General features: G+C 41.0%; 1 pseudogene; it reads left to right on the top strand.

The window, feature by feature from the left end:
* The first annotated feature begins 444 nt into the window (after positions 1-444).
* LOC143636269 (transcription factor bHLH148 pseudogene) lies at positions 445-1105 on the top strand (annotated as a pseudogene).
* Positions 1106-18903: the final 17798 nt, after the last annotated feature.

Below are 18903 nucleotides of genomic sequence, written 5' to 3'. Positions count from 1 at the left end.
CAGGTAATAATCAATCTCTTCTTTCAATTCTGCTTTGATGGTTTTGTTTGTTGATTTTGGTTTTAATATTGATTCTGAACCTGACACCTTATCACATCATATCTTACAGTGTGATAAGGTATCCTGCACCGTCGTAACACACCTTACACTTATAAGGTGTCTTACGATGACGTGCTAAGGTGTCATATGACACCTTAGCACCCAGACCTAAGGTAGGTCCATTCTGGAATACCATCTTGCTCTTTGAAACCGATTAAAACATCATCGGGTATGGATCGTTGAACGAATTCTTCCGATTTCGTTGATATTGGATTAGGATAACATTACAGAATACGAATTTGTTGATTCCAAATACTTTTGTTTCTAATAAGTTCCTTTGAATCTACAGGGACTTATTATCATCATCGTCACGTCACCAAAATTAGCAAATTCTGTTCTGTAACGGTTTTCTGTTATGGCGGTTACAAATCCGGTAACAAACACCACAGACAGAGCACGTGACTTATCGAAACGGCGTAAACGGAAGAAGATTCAAATGCAATCAATCGGTACTCGTAATTCTTGTAACGATAATAATAATAATAATCCAGTCACGCCTTGGAAATCAGAATCTCAACAACACATCTACAGCTCAAAGCTGTTACAAGCTCTCCGCCACGTCCGCCAAACGTCCGGAAATAAAAAACGCGACGTCCGTGAGGCGGCGGACCGAATACTAGCCGTAACTGCGAAAGGACGCACGCGGTGGAGCCGAGCGATATTAAAAAATAAACTTAAGATTAAATTAACGAAGAATAACCGAAGACAGAGGGGTTTGGTTGCTACTGCAGGTGGGACTAGCCGGTTGAAAAAACCGAGAGTGAGTATACTGCGGTTAAAGACGGAGAACTTACCCGCGGTGCAACGAAAGTCTCGGGTGCTTGGTGGGTTGGTACCGGGCTGTCGAACTCAGCCGCTACCGGTTGTTTTGGAAGAGACTATTGATTATATACCGGCTCTTGAGATGCAAGTTAAAGCCATGGCTGCTCTTGTTGAGCTTCTGTCTGGTGGCTCGAGTTCGGGGTCTGGGTTGGGTAATTTGGGTCAGCTTCCACCGAGCTTGTGATATTGATACGCTCTTTGTGTTTCTATTTTTTTAATTTTTACTGTCTTTGTTACCTTTTTAACTGTCTATGGCACTGTTAAAATACATTTTCTCTCCCTCTCTTTTTATTTGTTATTATTATTATTATTTGGTTGGAAGTATAGAATTCAGCCATCCAAATCTCATTACTATCAAGAAATTTATATGTTTTGTTTTTTAGGGTGGTGGTAATTTTTCATTTACCACAAAAGTGAGAGTAAATTTAATGCAACACAAACATATGATAAGTTTATTATGAATAAAAATAGATAATTACGAGAATTACATAAATAGTTGTAGTATTTGGATCAGATACAATGGGTATACAAAGCGTGTGAAGCGAGGGAAGAAAAAGTTGCGATGGCATAACTAGTGTAATTGTCACAACGGTGAGCAGATTTACAACTAGCGTAATAATTATTACACTATTTGTAAATTGTGGTGAAAAAAAATTGTGTTGTAAAAAAATGTGTTGCTTATAAACTGTAGTGTAGTTGTTAGATAACTAGCATCGTGTTTTTTTTTCTTAATTCGTAAGCTTCAGATGATTAATTTCACTTGTATTTGATCTCATCCCAACACTTGTATCACTTGTATTCGTTTCAACTGTAACATATGCATGATTTATTGTGATTTTCTGTTGGTTACTGTACTTTTTTTAAAGACGTTTGACTCCACGATAAGCCATTAGACCTACCAATCACCAATACTGAGTTCGAGCTCTAAGGTAGAATTTCAATCGTCCATTATTATGACGCTCTAGAAATCCGAACCCAGTACCACTACAAGAGGAAACCTCTAATTGAAACCCTCTAACGACCATACTAGAGGCCTGATGGCTATTGGTTACCGTAATAAACGCTCGCATTTCATGCTATCTTTTAATCTTTTATAAATATTTTTGAAGGTAATTAGGAATGGTTTGATGTAGCTATAGTATATTGAATGAAAACAAATTAATGTTGAATCCCAGTCTTTTAAAAGTTGTTATTGTTGAAGGACTGATTGTAAACATAGAGATTAATAGAATTACTGGCAAAACAAAGTTTTGTTTTGTGTTTTGGAAGGTAGTTGGAGTTGCAGATGGTGTTTTTTAGCAAAGAATAGATAGTGAAACATTAATGTATGTTCTGTGAATCCAAGTTTCCATAGTCAGAGATATGGGTAGGGGTATTCATGGGTCTTTATTACCATGTGCCTCTTTTCTCTTTCTTTTCTTTCTATAAATTGTTATAACAATTATTTATACACACAAAATTTTTAGTGGAACCGCATAGTTGGTTTGAGGTGTGGTTTCTGTCAATTTTTCTAATAATGTAGACATGTATGCTAAATTGCTAATGGTATCAAGGTGTTAGAAATAATATATCTTTTAAATGGCGAGTCTTTTGAACAAATAGGTATAGATTTATTGAAACATGATCAAATACATTTTATTCTTAACATGAAAACAGTGAGAACCAATTTACTGTTATTATTATGTTTATTTTCGTAAGTGTTTGTTGTTAATTTTTGTTCGTGTTTGCTAATTTTCGATTATGAGACGTTATAAGTATTTGCTAATTTATATTTTGTTGTTATTATTAGATTTTTTCTTTTGCTGATATAAGTATTTGCTGACATTTGTTGTTATTATTTTGTTCTTGATTTTGATTCTTTTGTTGTAATTTTTAGGCTTTTTTCTTTGTTAGTATAAATAATTGTTTATGTAGATTGGTATTGTTTCTTACGTTCTCAATTTTTTATAAATTGGTATTATTTCCTACGTTCTCATGTCAACACTAAAATATACATGAACCTTCCTCTAAATTTATCCGTAGATTTAAGGGTATGTGAGTTTTTCATTAAAAAAATTAGACAAGTATCCATATATATGCAACAAAAGGTAAAACTATTTCCTTCCTAACATTTAGAAGCATATTTAGAAGCAGAAATAGGGTTATCATAGCGTAGCAGTTTAGTCATATGGAAAATTTATTGTCACCATCCACTAGCATCTAGGCTATCTACTCAAGTTTCAAGCCTTATCCATCCTTGTTAGCAAGTTGGCTAGTTACATCACACTAACCCCAGATTGCATTACATCAACACATTGTTGAAAATGGGTTAAACGTGTTAACCCAATTTTTGAATTTTCTTTCATTTTTCAGTCTTTTTATAATATATTTATAATGAATTACTTTTGTATTAGTAATCAGTTTGATCAATTAATTTGAGTAAGAAGCGTATTATATTATTTTGTTGTTATTATCATTAATTTCTTTTTACCAAAAAAAATACTTTTATTTAAAAATCATTTTACTTTTTCTGTCAATGAAAGCACTTAGTGACACCGCCTTACACCATTGTCACCCCAAACCATCGTTATCTCCGGGGCCTGCTCTAACGGTAGTGAAATAAAATTAGAGCTTAATACCCCAACTTTCTAAGGCCCAATTTTTAGAATAAATTAAAAATTATGCATATGTAATTTTGGATTTGTATTAGTGTGTGGGATTTGAGCGTCGTTTAAACTGAATTAGGTTTGGAAATGTGTGAGCAATCGCATTACTTCTATATTTACAGAAAGATAATGACAACATCTTGATTTATTTGGAGTGATAACAAATTACATTTATTTAAAAGGTCCCGTTTATAGACATCGTTCTAGGTCTCCAAAGAGATTGAACCAGCCTGGGTTATCACCACCACAAAACCAAGTCCACTCAAATCACAGGCAATTTCACCCTCCACTTTCCATTGTTCACCACCAAAACCCGCCACCATTACTTATCATAAACATGCCTCCATCCACCATCAAGCCCCATCTATCTTGTGCCTAAATCCCAATGCCCCTAAATCAGAAGAACCCTTAAGCTTTATCTAGGATTTTAAGACATACTTTGCACATGAACACATTAAAGGTGACAAGTAGAAGGCAAAGGAAGGGTATATTTTGTTAGTGGTTGTTGCATCATGTATGAGAGGTGGGGTAGAAAGAAGCTAGGTAGGAGTGTCAATGACAATTCGGCAATTGCTACATGTGGTAGACGTTTATATATATGTTAGAGGGTAATAATTGTGGTATCAGACAAATATAAAATTGTGTCGAGGGAATAGGTGGAGACAGAAGTAGGTGTAATATTATTTTTTCAATATCAGTACCAATAGTACTATTAAATAAATGACAACCCATGTATCCACTCCCATGTCATCCAATATGTAGTTTCCACCTAGGTTTTAGCCTATTTAGCCTATTACAACTAGCATGTTAAAGGACCCATAATAGTTGAACTCAGTGTTAAAAGTAATAGTATTATTGAATCTTACATATGATCAATCTTTTCAGCCTCGCTAACAAAATGAAAGGAAAATTCTGAAAATAGTTCAAAAGAGGTGAGAGGTTTTTAAAATAGTCATTCAAAATTCTATATTTCATAAATAGTCCAACGAAATCTATCGGACCCGATAGAATTGGAAAAAATCCGAAGGTTTTCTTGGTCCAGTAAAATGCTGCGAAGTGTCCCACTCCCACCTAACCCTCTTGGATTTCCTCTAAAAATACATGGTTTTCCAATCAAACTTATATATTCTTAGCCTTCACCTTCCCATTTCCACCATCTTTTCTTCTCCTCATATTTTCTCCTTAATCCCCTTCTTCATTCCTTTGTTCCAATTTCATATTCAAACACCCAAATGACAAATCCGAATGCGGTTGTTTCCGACGCCCAATCCGCCATTGCCATGGCGATCACGGCGGCAGTAAACACCTCAATCTACTCCCAGTCAGTCCCCAATTCGCCTTCCAACATCACTTTGTTTTCGAAAAACAAGTTTCCAAAAATCATTGAAACCGCCACCGGAATAGGCAAAAACAACGGGTGGGTGGAAGCCATGAGAGCTTCTTCACCCACCCGAAACTCATCTGAAGATACTGAAAAGAAAAGAGTTTGTTGTGAGTAATTGTTTGCCATACTCATTTTGGATGCTTTTTTTAAAACAAAGAAATATTATTTATTTTGAGCGGATTTTTGTTATAATTTTTAATAGATGAAGCATCCTTCTGCATTGGGTGTATTTGAAGAGATTATGAGTGCAGCCAAATTTAAACAAGTTGTCAGTCCCCTTGATTGTTTTGATCGGAAGACCACCTGGACCGGGGATTTTCAGGGGAAATCCAAGGGGGTTAGGTGAGAGTGGGACACTTGGCAGCATTTTACTGGACCAAGAAAACCATTAGATTTTTTCCAATTCTATCGGATTCGATAGATTTCGTTGGACTATTTATGAAATATGAAATTTTGAAGGACTGTTTTGAGAACCTCTCACCTCTTTTGGACTATTTTCAGAAGTTTCCTCAAAATGAATTGTTCATATTATTACACAATCAATTCAATCTTATTATGCATATGGCCTGATCGAGAGGATTACCATGTGAATTATTAAAAGAGTTTACCAAAATTTATTTGTTGTTTAATACATAAGAACACTTTCAAACTATTTTGTAGGTCATATATATGATATGTCAAGATTTTAACGTTTACATATGTTTGAAATGTTTGTTTCTAATTAAAGAAACGTTCCTCTTGTAGCTACGATGGCCTAACCACACCAAACTTTATAGTTTGCTTAAGCCATAGGCCTAAATCGAAATATTTGTAAAATTAGTTGAACATTGATTTGAGACTCGACAAAATCATGTAGAATTTTACAAAAAATCGAGCCATTAGTACTCTGATACTAGAACTTGCTGAAAAAAGATTACTTGATTTTAGTTTAATACTGATTATCATGAAAAATCCTTGAAACAATTTCACAAGTTTAGGAAAAAAAAAAGCTAATGAAAATAGAGTCTGGGAGATCGATTTTACCACACACAAAAAAGAGGATGTATAACGGGTTAAGTGAATGTTAATAATCTACTTTACAACACTCCTTGGTCTTCAATTAGAAGTTATTATTAACTATCTTTTTTTTTTCAAAACAGTCAGTATTTTCATAAGATAAACGAATTCTTATCTCTAGTTACACTTTTGATGGTGATCAATAATGCTTCTCTTGGTATATATAAATAGGAACTTGAATTGTAAGAGTTATTTTAGAATAAATTTTACTTAACAATGATTTGAAAATCTAAAGTTTTTGATGTGAAAACATTAGTTTAGAAAAGTGTCTTTTTATAACGGTGAAATAGAGTTTAATAACGATCATAAAACCAGTTTAAAAACCAGGTTGCAAAAGATGAGATATATTATGTAACACAGTTTAAAGACCAGTGTATAACTGTCAAGATATCCACTATTTTAATACGGGTCGTAACCGATGTTTACTTAATATTTTTAATGGGTCATCAACCTGTGTTTACTAAATATTTACTAATAGATGTGTGGGTAAACTTTTGAAAAAAATGACTGATTACTCAAAGTTGGCCCAAGGTCAAGAGTTATGAATTGAGTATGCTCTTTTTTCCAAAGCAACTAATTAGATTTGCAAAATTTATAGTTGTATGTTTAGTCAAAATCTGATTGGTAGCTTTTGTAGCAAAATATTGATCCAAAACATTAGGGAGACATGACATTTGACCAAATTTACTTGCACAGTCCATATAATCTTGTATTAGCTAGCGGCGGACTGCGGTTGTTTTTAAAATCATGAAAGATTTGCTAGATCATTGTTAAAATGTTTTTATTTATTTAACCTAAAAGGACAATGACATCTTTCAATAATTTGTTGGGTATTTTGAACATTATATAAAATAAAAAAAGATTCTTTCCAGAAAATTTTATTGCAGTTTGCAAATATTTAATACTATAAATTTTTAGTAATTTTGTAAAAAACGAGATTTATATAAAATTATTTATGGGTAATCTTTATATGTTCTTACCATATAACAGTTTACCCTTTTCTTGAAAGCATCTTGAATGTTCATGGATGGGCATGATTGATTCACTTTAGAAAATGATAACATTGTTTTTATTTCTTCAAACTTCAGACGATCAAGTCATACATCAACCTTAGTTCTTCTGTTGTTTGTTTCAACTTTGATCTGGTGTGGTTGATGATCGTCCATCGACCACTATTTTATCTTCTCAAGTTCTTATATCTTTTTAAGATATGATCATACTCTTTAATCTAAACGATCAACTAATAGATCATAATTTCCATTTTTATTGTTAACTTGGGCTTCTTTTGAAGTTGTGATATTTCAATGCTTCATGTGCATTTACTTGATTAAGAGTAATCATACACACTTTATCATTTTTAATGACTTCGTATCACATGCGTTTTATTCTACTATAGTGAGTACTATCATCAAAAAATAACAAAAAAAGCCATGTCATCGCTTGGCCATTTATGGAAAAATGTTATTTTCTAACTTAAGAAAACAAAAAAGTCTTATTATTCTAGATAGTTTTCGTATCTTGTAGCTAAAAAATAAATGTATATTGCAATTTTGAAAGATGAAATGACATTTTGTTATAATTGATTATTACCTATGAAAACATTTAGTGTGTCATAATACATTAGGTCCATAACATTTTATACGTGTGATCTGTCTATTTAATTTGAATATCATTAAATTAATTTATATAACGTCTAACATCACATATGTTTGATGTATACATCTCATATTCATAATGTGATTGTGCATATAATTAATTAAATCTACTTGCTAGGTCATTAAACATATAACTAGATACTAACACTTGCTGGTTGCAATGACACCATTAAACCTTATCAAAAAAGGACATGAAAACATAAAACCGCTGGGTGCTTCAACTCGTGTTTGCGACACGTTAAAATGTGAAATGCCGTCCGCTTTTTTTTTCTATAAAGAATTGTATGAATCAATTTCGAGGAGTGTTTCATACGCTTACAAAACTCGCCAACAAAATGTTAGAAAGTATAGAATTTTGTTTTCTTTGATAACGATACATTACAAAAGTGTATCTTAAAAGTTATTAAGAAAAAACAAAATACACTAAAAATTAGTTATAATAATAAATAAAACTAAAGACACTGAAAATATCCGAAAGACTAGGTAAAAAACGCCTTACAGCGGGACCGCTAAACCAAACAGAACTCTGGTGGAGGGCCTCACCTTATGTGAGAAGTGTTGTTTCTGTTCGAATAGACTTTATTCAAGATCGAACAACCCCCTTCCTCCCTCCACCCCCCCCCCCTTCCCCGTGCACGCTCTCTTAGAATCATACTAAGCAAGTGCTAAGGAATTTGTTAGAAAAAGTATAATTTTTTTTAACCAGTTCGAAAGTTTATATAAAATACAAAATATTCTGTGTAAACCCACAAAACGCGCACTGGTTGCGGTCCGCGCATATAAGGTATATATGTGTGAACCCTCGGATGGGCAAAAGTGAAATTGCACTAATTTTGACGTTATTTTACTAATCTCGTGAAAATAACGTTAAAAGTGACGGAAGGTTAATCAGCCATCATGTGGTGACGTTGATAGTCGAAAGACAATGGTACATGCACCAAACGGCCGGGGTCCCGATGATTGAGTGTTATGTGCCTTAGTCCAAGGCTTGATGCGAAACTACTATCGAGCTGGGGGTCTCACCGGAAACAACCTCTCTATTCCTACGGGATAGAGGTAAGGCTGTCTACATCTTACCCTCCTCAAACGCTACCATAGCTTTGCTATTGGTAAGATATACAAAGTACGATGATGATGATGAAAAATACACAAAACATGTTAAGCCACGTTAGCGTGTTTCGACGTGTTAACTATAAGGGAAGCATTGCTTTTAGTAGGGATGAAAAGATAAATATTTATATACAATAGAAGCTTGTACGTACACATACCGATAACCTTCGCCTTAGAGAAAAAAAATTACAAAAAGAATAGTGGATGACACATGACATTTATCTATTGGCCTACACAAACAATTCATTAATCTTTTCTTTTAAACCATATTAAACCAAGAGAGAAACCACTTACTTACAAATGGCAAAGAGTCCAAATTAAAACAAAAATATATACAACCACTTATAATGAAAAATTCATGAAATTGAACTTACACCACTTCTCACAATTTAAACATATTCCTTTGCTTCTTTGATTCACTCATAAGAAGGAAGTCAATTTGAACTCACCAATTTGGACATCATAAAAGGAACATTATTAAAAATGAGAGTGTTACAAGTCATCTATATTTTTCAACACGACACCTTCGATTTAGATTGAATCACAAGAAACGTTTCTTTGCATGTAATATTCTTAGTTGGGTATGCTAGAATTTCTTCTACATACTTGAAATTGGCATGTCTAGGTAGCTTGACCCAATCACGTGTTATCAGCCAAACTCCATTAGTACCTTTGCAATTAATGAACATGTGTCGCAAAGTTTCTATCCATCCCTGTCAAAACACAATACAAGTCTCATTCAATAATATATACCTCTTAATATATAGGTTAATATTAATCTTAACAATATTTTACCGTACATGTTATTAAACTGGACTTTTACCGGTCTACCGGTTCGACTTATTTTAAAAGTATACGTCTTTGACTCTTTGTAAACATCTTAAATGCCACACACATATTGAAGAGGTATGTACCCGCCTCAACACCAAGCAAGGCGGGTCAACCCACAAGATAAAGACATTATGAAGGCACAAAGCCAAAACCCAGGCGCATCGCGCATACAAAACATGCTCAGGCATCATATGCTCGCGCATCACATATGCGCGCGGCGCATATCGCATGCTCTTGCACATCACATATGCTCGCGCGTCACATATGCGCGTGGCGCACCAGCGCGCGGCGCATATCACACGCTCGTGCATATCACACCTGCGCATGAAATATCTGCGCGTGAGAATAAAAAGAAGACTTCGCGCATTCTCAGGATGGGCGCATATCACACGTACACATAATCAACCTCGTCCTTATCCAAATCAGGATCAGGGCAACCTTGATTGTGCACGTCAGACACTCTTCTAGAAGGCATCTTTTTAAGGAGTAAGAATATGCTGATGTTGACAGCTGCCAAATGAAAGGTCGACAACTCAGCATGACACATGTGCTACCACATGATTTCAACCAACGAGAAAGCGCCAGGTGTCCCAGAGGACACGTGGCGCAGTGCGATTGGAGGAGGCCAACGAGGCTGAGCCCAGCCAGTGGAAACCCTAGCACTATAAATACAGCATCAACTCCACTTTGATGACACATTCATTCACACTCAATCATTGACAGTTACAAGCAGTGATATCACATTCAATCATATTGAATTGTATTCACTCACAGTCAGTTACAGAAAACACACAGTCACATAATCAAGAGTATTCAGCGATTCAGCAATACTCTTGAGATTTCACTGACTCACACTTTATTATCTTCTCCACAAAGATACTGATTCTCACGCCGGAGGGTTACCCCAAAGAGGACCCCTCTGTCCCTTTCTGAGGGGTAAGTAACGGCGCTGTTCATTTTGTAGGTGGAAGAACACGGATTCAAAGGAACCATCGGTGAAACAGTTTAATCATACCCGAGGAAAGTAGATCTGCTACCAGTGAGTAGATCCACGTTTCTTCATTGGCGCCATCCACTGTTACAAACGGCAATCAGATCTCATCCAGATCTACAAAAAAAAAAAATCAATCACCATGGTTTCTGGAGTTCGTAACGTTGATCAAGCTCTGGAGGATATTGAACGTGAGGGTGTTAACGACGGACAGCAGGTTCTGAGGGTCCCGCGTGATTCTACGCGTACCACCAGCAACCGTCCCTTCGTCACAACCCCTCACGGCCAGACTGAAACTCCTCCAGACGATCACACGTTACAAAATATGGCCGGCGCGAAGCTGAAAGGACCAATGGGTCCAGAAGATGAAGCAAATGATCCGAATGAATGGCTCATAAACGAGCAGCGGCGTCTGATTGAAAAGTACAACGACATGGTCAAGCAGAAGAAGCTAGCCGACCAAGCACAAAGGCAAGCTTTTGATAAGCAGACTACAAAGAGGCCGCGCGCGCCGGAAGAGGGACATTCTGTTCACACTGCACACACTGAGTTCAGTGATGAAGAAGTGCATAGCATGAGGAAGACACGGGATACTCATGCAGGAGGCTCACAGCTTCGCGCGCCTGCGAACATGGCGCCTGGAGCCAGAGCAGATCTGGATCTGCACATGCCGTACAGCCCACCGATCAGAGGGCAAGTGGACGTAACCACGCCCTATAGACCAGCCATCCTGGTAAAACACTCAAAGTTTACTGCGCGCATCGCGCAGGCTCCCATCCAGCACAAGACAAAGATGCCAAGTGGTCTGGGCAAATATGATGGCACAACAGATCCAGATGACTTTTTGCAAGGTTTCTATAACACGGGAAACCTAGAGAGCTGGACGATGCCAACATGGTGTCATATGTTTGCTCGCTGCCTCACGGGCGCAGCGCGGGTATGGTTCGAGAGCTTGCCGACAGGGCAAATTGATGGGTTCGAGGAACTATTAGAAAAGTTCCAAGCCCACTTCGTACAGCAGCGCAGGCACACGCGCGATCCTGATGACATCATGCACTGCATACGCAGGAATGATGAAACGATTGAAGATTACATCACTTGTTTCAATCAGGAATCCCTGGCAATCGGGGGCATAACTGAGCAGCTCCTGCGCGTGGCCTTTATACAAGGCGCGCGCAGTGACCAACTCCGCCGGGCTCTTGTAAGCAAAGATGGTATGCCCACCACGTGGGCCAAGTTAATGGAGGCATCGCGAGTTTTCGCGAGAAATGAGAAACAGATTGCCCAAGATAGGGCAAGAGAAAGAGCGCATCAGGCAGAATCACCGCGCAGCAAAGATAAGAGGGCCAAACAGAACTCTGTATGGTCCAGGTTGCAGCCAACAAGTTTTTCTTCCGCGGAAAAACAAGCGCAACCAACCTCACCACAGCCCCAAAAAGAAGTTCGTAATCGCGGGGAGGGTGACAAGAGGGAGGGCGGCAGAGATCCTAGCAGACCTTTGCCAAGAATATGGACGCCCCTTACTAAAACACCTTCACAGGTGTTAAGTACTGAGAATGTCCAATTCAAGCCCCCCAAACAACTACACTACAAGGGACCGCAAAACAGTGGCAAATATTGTGAATTTCACAGGTCCCCGGGCCACAACACCGACGCATGCCATCATTTAAAGGATGCGATCGAGAAGGATGTAAAGTCGGGCAGGCTGGCTCACTTGGTCAAAAACCAAAGAATAGAAGATGAGCAACCGGAGGGAGCCTCTGCCAGCAAGAAGTACAAAAGAATCTGTGTGGCTGAGGGGGGACGACAAGGGCAGACGTCAAGAAAGAGAAGCGCGCAAATCCACGGAGATTGGCGCGAGCAGCAAGTCATCTTCCCAAGAATCAGGGGAGGCCCTTCAATAAGCAGTCCTCTCGTCATTACCACACACATTGCTCATTACGAAGTGTCAAAGGTCCTGGTGGACACTGGAAGTGAATCTGACATTATGTATGAGCAGTGTTTCAGAAAGTTAGACCCGGCAGACCAAGCGCGGCTCGAAATTGTGAACGCACCAATCTGTGGTGTCTCAAATGAAATCATACATCCCCTAGGCCAGATTCAGTTTGAACTAACTATGGGGGATGATGAGCACAAGCGAGCCGAAGTTGTCAACTTCTTGGTCTTGCCCACCACGTCATGCCACAATATGATCCTGGGTAGGGGAACGATTGCCCAATTTAATGCTGTACCGTCGCCAGCGCACGGCGCATTGGGGATCCCTACACCAACAGGCGTAGCATTTGTTTACCGCGATCATTTGTGCGCAGTGACAAGCACGCCGCGGGAAGGGAGAATGAAACTTACAATGGCTGACAATGCGCCAGAGAAGTGGATTTTAAACCCAAAATTCCCAGATCAAACGGTCACAATTGGCGCTACCGTTTCAGACGAAACGAGATTGAGAATGAAAAAGTTGCTTACAAAATACACGTCGGTTTTCGCGTGGCAACACTCCGATATGACGGGGGTCCCGCGAGACTTGGCGCAACATTCTCTTAACACGTTTAAGTCGGTGGAGCCAATTGCACAGAAAAAGAGAATCATGGGGGATGAAAAGGCGAAGGCCATGAATGAGCAAGTGGAGGACCTGTTGCGCGCAAACATCATCCGCCCAATTCGATACCAGACATGGGTAGCCAATCCTGTGATGGTAAAGAAAAGCAACGGGTCATGGAGAATGTGTATTGACTTCAAGGACCTCAACAAAGCATGTCCGAAAGATTGTTACCCCCTCCCAAACATCGACGCAAAGGTGGACTCCGTGGCGCCATTCAAGCTCAAATGTTTTCTGGATGCCTACAAAGGCTATCACCAGATTCAAATGGCACCACAGGATGAAGACAAGACGGCCTTCAGAACCGACAAGGGTGTTTTTTGTTACACAAAAATGCCCTTTGGTTTAAAAAATGCGGGCGCAACCTATCAGAGACTTATGGATTCGGTTTTCAGTGAACAAATCGGAAGAAATCTAGAAGTCTACGTCGATGATTTGGTGATCAAGAGCAGGGAGGAGAGACAAATGCTCAAAGACATCGAGGAAACCCTTCAGCGCCTAACGGAGGTTAACATGAAGCTCAACCCGAGCAAATGTACTTTCGGCGCAGAAGAGGGGAAATTTCTTGGTGTAATGGTCACTAAGGATGGTTTCAAGGTGAACCCTGAAAAGGTGGAAGCCATCCTTGACATGCCTTCACCATCCACCATGAAAGAGGTTCAGAAGCTGAATGGTAGATTGGTGTCAATCAACAGGTTCCTAGCGAACCACGCCAGCAAATCTACTCCATTCGTTAACACCTTGAGGAACTGTTTGAAGAAGAGCCAATTCAAGTGGACGCCTGAGGCTGAGCAAGCTTTCACTGAGATAAAAGAATGTCTCATTAAATTGCCAGCGCTCACAGCTCCACTTCCTGGCGAGACCCTTACATTGTACCTGTCAGCTGGAGACCGCGCGATCGGCGCAGTATTATTGGTGGATCGCAAGGGGATACAAACGCCGATATACTATGTGAGTCGGGTGCTCACAGACCCTGAGACGTGCTATTCCATAATGGAAAAGTTAGTTTTGTCACTAACACACGCGTCGCGCAAGCTCCATAGATACTTCAATGGTCATCCTATTGAAGTTCTGACTGGTTACAATATCCAGCAAGTTTTGCGACGCCCCGCGCTCTCCGGAAGGCTGACAAAGTGGGCGCTGGAATTAGGTGAACACACGATCACTTATAAGCCCCGTCCAGCGATAAAGGGTCAAGTTTTGGCGGATTTCATCACGGAAATCCCAGACGGAAAGATTGAAGAAGCTCAGCGCGAGGTAGATCCTCCGCGAGCAAATGATGAAGAAGATGTTTGGAGGCTATTCACTGATGGAGCCTCCAACAGCGAAGGGTCCGGCGCAGGCCTCAAACTGATGGACCCTGATAATCGTGAATATACTTATGCTATCAGGTTGGACTTCAAGAGTACCAACAATGAGGCTGAGTATGAAGCCCTGCTGGCTGGTCTGCGCATCGCGCGCAAGTTTGGGGTTAAAAGACTAGAGGCGCATGTTGATTCTTACTTGGTAGCTGCTCAGGTCAACGGCCTATATGACGCCAAGGAGAACACAATGCCTCTGTATCTAGAGCAGGCAAAAAAGCTCGTTGAGCAGTTTGACTTCTTCAGAATCATACACATCTCGCGCAGCGAAAATAAGTCCGCTGACGCGTTGAGTAAAATGGCATCAACTAATTTTGATCACTTTGGCAAAGATGTCAGGGTGGAGGTAATGAGCAGCCCGTCAGTGCAAACGCAATCGGTCCTTGTAATTCATACAACCCCTTCATCCTGGATAACTCCAATAACAGAATTCCTGATGAAGGGGAAGTTACCGGACGATCGCGCACAGGCGAGAAAGATAAGACACAAGGCACAGAACTATGAATTACTTGATGGTACATTATATCGGCGCTCTTATCTTGGACCGCTCATGAAGTGCCTGGATGCTGAAGAAGCAACCTATGTGATTAGGGAGATTCATGAAGGAATCTGTGGAATTCACGCTGGCCCGCGCATGGTGGTTGCCAAGGCGATGAGTTCAGGCTACTATTGGCCAGGCATGTACTTGGATGCGCTAAAAGAAATTCAAAAATGCAAGGCATGTCAGAGCTACGCGCCAAACACCATGCGTCCAAAGAACAACTTGATTCCAGTCACCTCCGCATGGCCTTTCCACAAATGGGCCATTGATATTGTAGGGCCCCTGCCGCAAGCGCAAGGGCGAGTGAAATTTTTGGTAGTGGCGATAGACTATTTCACAAAATGGGTTGAGGCCAAGCCACTAGCAAAAATCACAGCTGAGGCGATGAAGCAATTTATCTGGAGCCACATCATTTGCCGTTTTGGCCTTCCCATGGAAATTGTGAGCGACAATGGCAAACAATTCACTGACAGGAAGATATCAAGCTGGCTCAGAGAATTGCACATCAACCAAATCTTCACATCCGTCTACCACCCTCAGGGGAATGGTCAAGTGGAGCGCGCGAATCAAAGTTTGCTAAATGGGCTGAAGAAAAGGTTGGAGGGAGAATCCCATTCTTGGGTTGAAGAGTTACCTAATGTCCTGTGGGCGCACAGGACATTAAGCAAAACTAGCAATGGCGAATCCCCGTTCAGCCTAACCTATGGGACAGAGGCTATGATCCCAGCAGAAATTGGATGCCCATCCCATAGGGTACTCATGATGAGCAAAACTGATAACGAGCGCGAAAGAAGATTGGACCTTAACTTGCTTGAAGGGCGCAGAGAAGTGGCTATCATTAATGAAGCCAGATACAAGAAAAAGCTGGAAAAATATTATAATCAGCGCGTTAAAGAATGCCACTTCAAGAAAAATGATTTTGTCCTTCGAAACAATGAAGCTAGTCGCGCAATACCCCCAGGAAAAATGTCCCCCAATTGGGAGGGACCTTATCAAATTTCAGAAGATTTGGGGAAAGGCGCGTACGCTTTAAAAGATTTGAATGGAAAAAAGATACCGCGCTCGTGGAACGCGGCACAACTTAGAAAATGCTTCATGTAAAAGTTCAAATTTGTAATCAAGGCTTTTAAGCCATCATGAATGATGATTCGCGCTATCTTTCAATATTTGTCGCGCTATCTTTCAATATTTGTTCTATTACCTTTGCATACATGTTTCACACTTCCTTTATTAAATTGGAACAATATGACAACACTATATTGACTTCAAAACAAAATAAAGCGAAGTAAAACATACATGCGCGAGCCTTAGCTCAAACGCGTTAACGAGTCTTAACTCTAAAACGTCAGGGCCTTAGCCCAAACTTAAGAGCCTTAGCTCAAACACGTTAATGAGTCTTAACTCTAAAAACGTCAGGGCCTTAGCCCAAAACAAAGAGCCTTAGCTCAAAACACTCACAAACATCCATCTTACATCCCGCGCAGCCTGATCATAAAAATCCTTAAACACAACTAAGGCAAAGTACATGCCATATCATGTTAAGGTCTCAGGTCGAGGCCGCTCGCGGAATCATAGTGGATATCTGAGTAACACAAGCTGACATGTAATGGCTAAACTCATACTTCCATACCGCGCGACAACGACGTGCGAAAAAAGAAAATAATGAAAAGTTAGCGCGCATGTCAGCATGAGCAAGATACGGCGAGAACCACAAACAAAATAGAACAGAGGTTAAGTGAATAATTTCCATACAACCTTGTTCTTATTTTAACGTGCAGGCATATCTTATATCTATACAACCAAACATGAGGAGATGAATGGAAATGCGCAAGATATGAAAAGGAGAGAACAAGTTTCATTCCATTGGATCGAAATTTACAAGTATGATGAGTTACAAATTACAAGTATAAAAAATAAATATACAAAATTTGATGAAGGGCTTCTCAAGTCTCCACATCGACGTCAGCCGCTTCATCACCCTCATCATCTCCCGCAGCATCTGGCGCGGTCTGCTCCTCATCCCCGAACTGACCATAGTCAAGTTCTTCCTCCTCATTGGAGTCTTCGATCACAACGGTGTCAGGAGCAGATTCTTTCGCCGTGCCAGAGCCGCTGGCAGGGGCAACATCCCCCGCGCCACCATCATCGCCACCAGCCCTCTCGCAATCATCAAGCAACTTCTTTAGCGCGCCGAGGTCGGGCTGGTCAGCAAGCGCAGCTATCTATAAATCATTAGAAAAGTAATGAGTACAAAACACTTAGAAACGTTAGTCAAGAAAAACTCATTATGATCAAGGTACCTGCATAAGGATGGGGATGGGAGTATTCATATACCTTTCCCCCACCGCGGCCATGTCCGCGCAGGCCGCATCGCTCTTGTAAGGGTACTCGGATGGGTTCTTCCTCAACATGCCATATTCATACCCATCCGTAAACCCTTCAGCTCGGCCCACCAAACGCGCGGCGGCATTGCAGTCCATCACAAGGGCTTGAAACTCGGCGGAATATTTCATCGCCAAAGCGCAGCGAGCCATGCCCTGTGACACCAGCCATTGGCGATCCTGCGCGAGGCCAGCAACAGACGTCTCGAGGGCAGGAACCTGAGAGTTTAATAACTCAACAGTTTCCTTAGTCTTTTTTAGTTCCTCCTTATCAGACGCTGCTGCCGCCAAAATTTTTTCTTTCTCCGCCTGCGCAGCACCAAGTGCTTCCTGGCTAGACGCCGCCGTCGCTAAGGCCTCATCTCTATCGGCCTGCGCGGCCGCCAAATCCCTTTTCAGGCGCGCAACCTCGCTCTCCAGTGATGATTTCTCAGTGATACTCTGGACGATAGCTTGGTCACGCGCCTCGGCCTGCTGTTCCAAGACACGCACTCTGCGCGCATACTTGGCAACTTCGGCCTCCGCCAACTGCTGCTTCTCCCGCGCAGCTTGGAGCTCATGCCCGCGCTTGATGTATGCGGTGTTGGCACTTGCTCGGTTTTCACTGAGCTCCGCCTGGAGTTTCTCAGCTCGCGCGCGAGCATCAGACAGGTTCCAGGCGGCCACCTTAGCCTCTCGCTGAGCTTCCACAAGAGCGTCGCGTACTTTAATATAATCACGACGAAGCTCTTGGGAAGCAGCGAAGAAAGCCGACCCAGCGAAAACATGGTCGTTCAGCAAGTCCGAGCGGGTGCGCTCCTCCTGATACCTCCTTTCAGTAGGAGGCACGGCATGAGCCCAGAAGTCCTCGCATACGCCCATGGATTGAAAGGAACTCTCTTCATTAATATTCCATCTCGGGCGGTAAACGTGGTCACCTTCCTGCAAAAACACAAGAAAAGTTCTAAGTCATAAAACATACTTATATGGAGATACGCGCAGCGGACCAACAAATCATACCTGCGGGGATGAAGCAGGAAAGTCAGCGCCAGCCCCACCAGAAGTCTGCGCTGCGAACACTTGCGGCATCGCAGGGCTGGCGCGGTCTCCCAAGGAGTCTTCAACTTGAACCCCCTCGTCCTCCTCGTCTTCTTCAACAGGCCTCTTCTCCTGCGACCTGGAAGGCTCCAAACCAGCCTCGCGGGGAGGGCTGCGTGCAGGAGGAGGCGAGGGAGGTCTCGACGCCGCCAGTTCGGCGCGCAATACGGTTTCCTGCTCCTTGGTAATCCCAATAAGGGGAGACTCAGCACTAGCTGGAGCAGGACCAGAACCAGCGGCGCCGGCAGCGGCGCCAGGAGTATCACCAGCAACTGTTGCGCCAGCTACAACTCCTATGAATAAATAAACAAGGAAAAATTGTTTATGACTGACTCCAAAGGGAAAAATTCAGAA

The sequence above is a fragment of the Bidens hawaiensis genome, unplaced genomic scaffold (genome assembly GCF_021521415.1).
Source record: "Bidens hawaiensis isolate Kalapana, Puna unplaced genomic scaffold, B.hawaiensis_p1.1 tig00007857_1, whole genome shotgun sequence".
Classification (NCBI taxonomy): Eukaryota; Viridiplantae; Streptophyta; class Magnoliopsida; order Asterales; family Asteraceae; genus Bidens; species Bidens hawaiensis.
The sequence above is the reverse complement of the archived record's forward strand: the minus strand, read 5'-3'. Positions and strand labels throughout refer to the sequence as shown.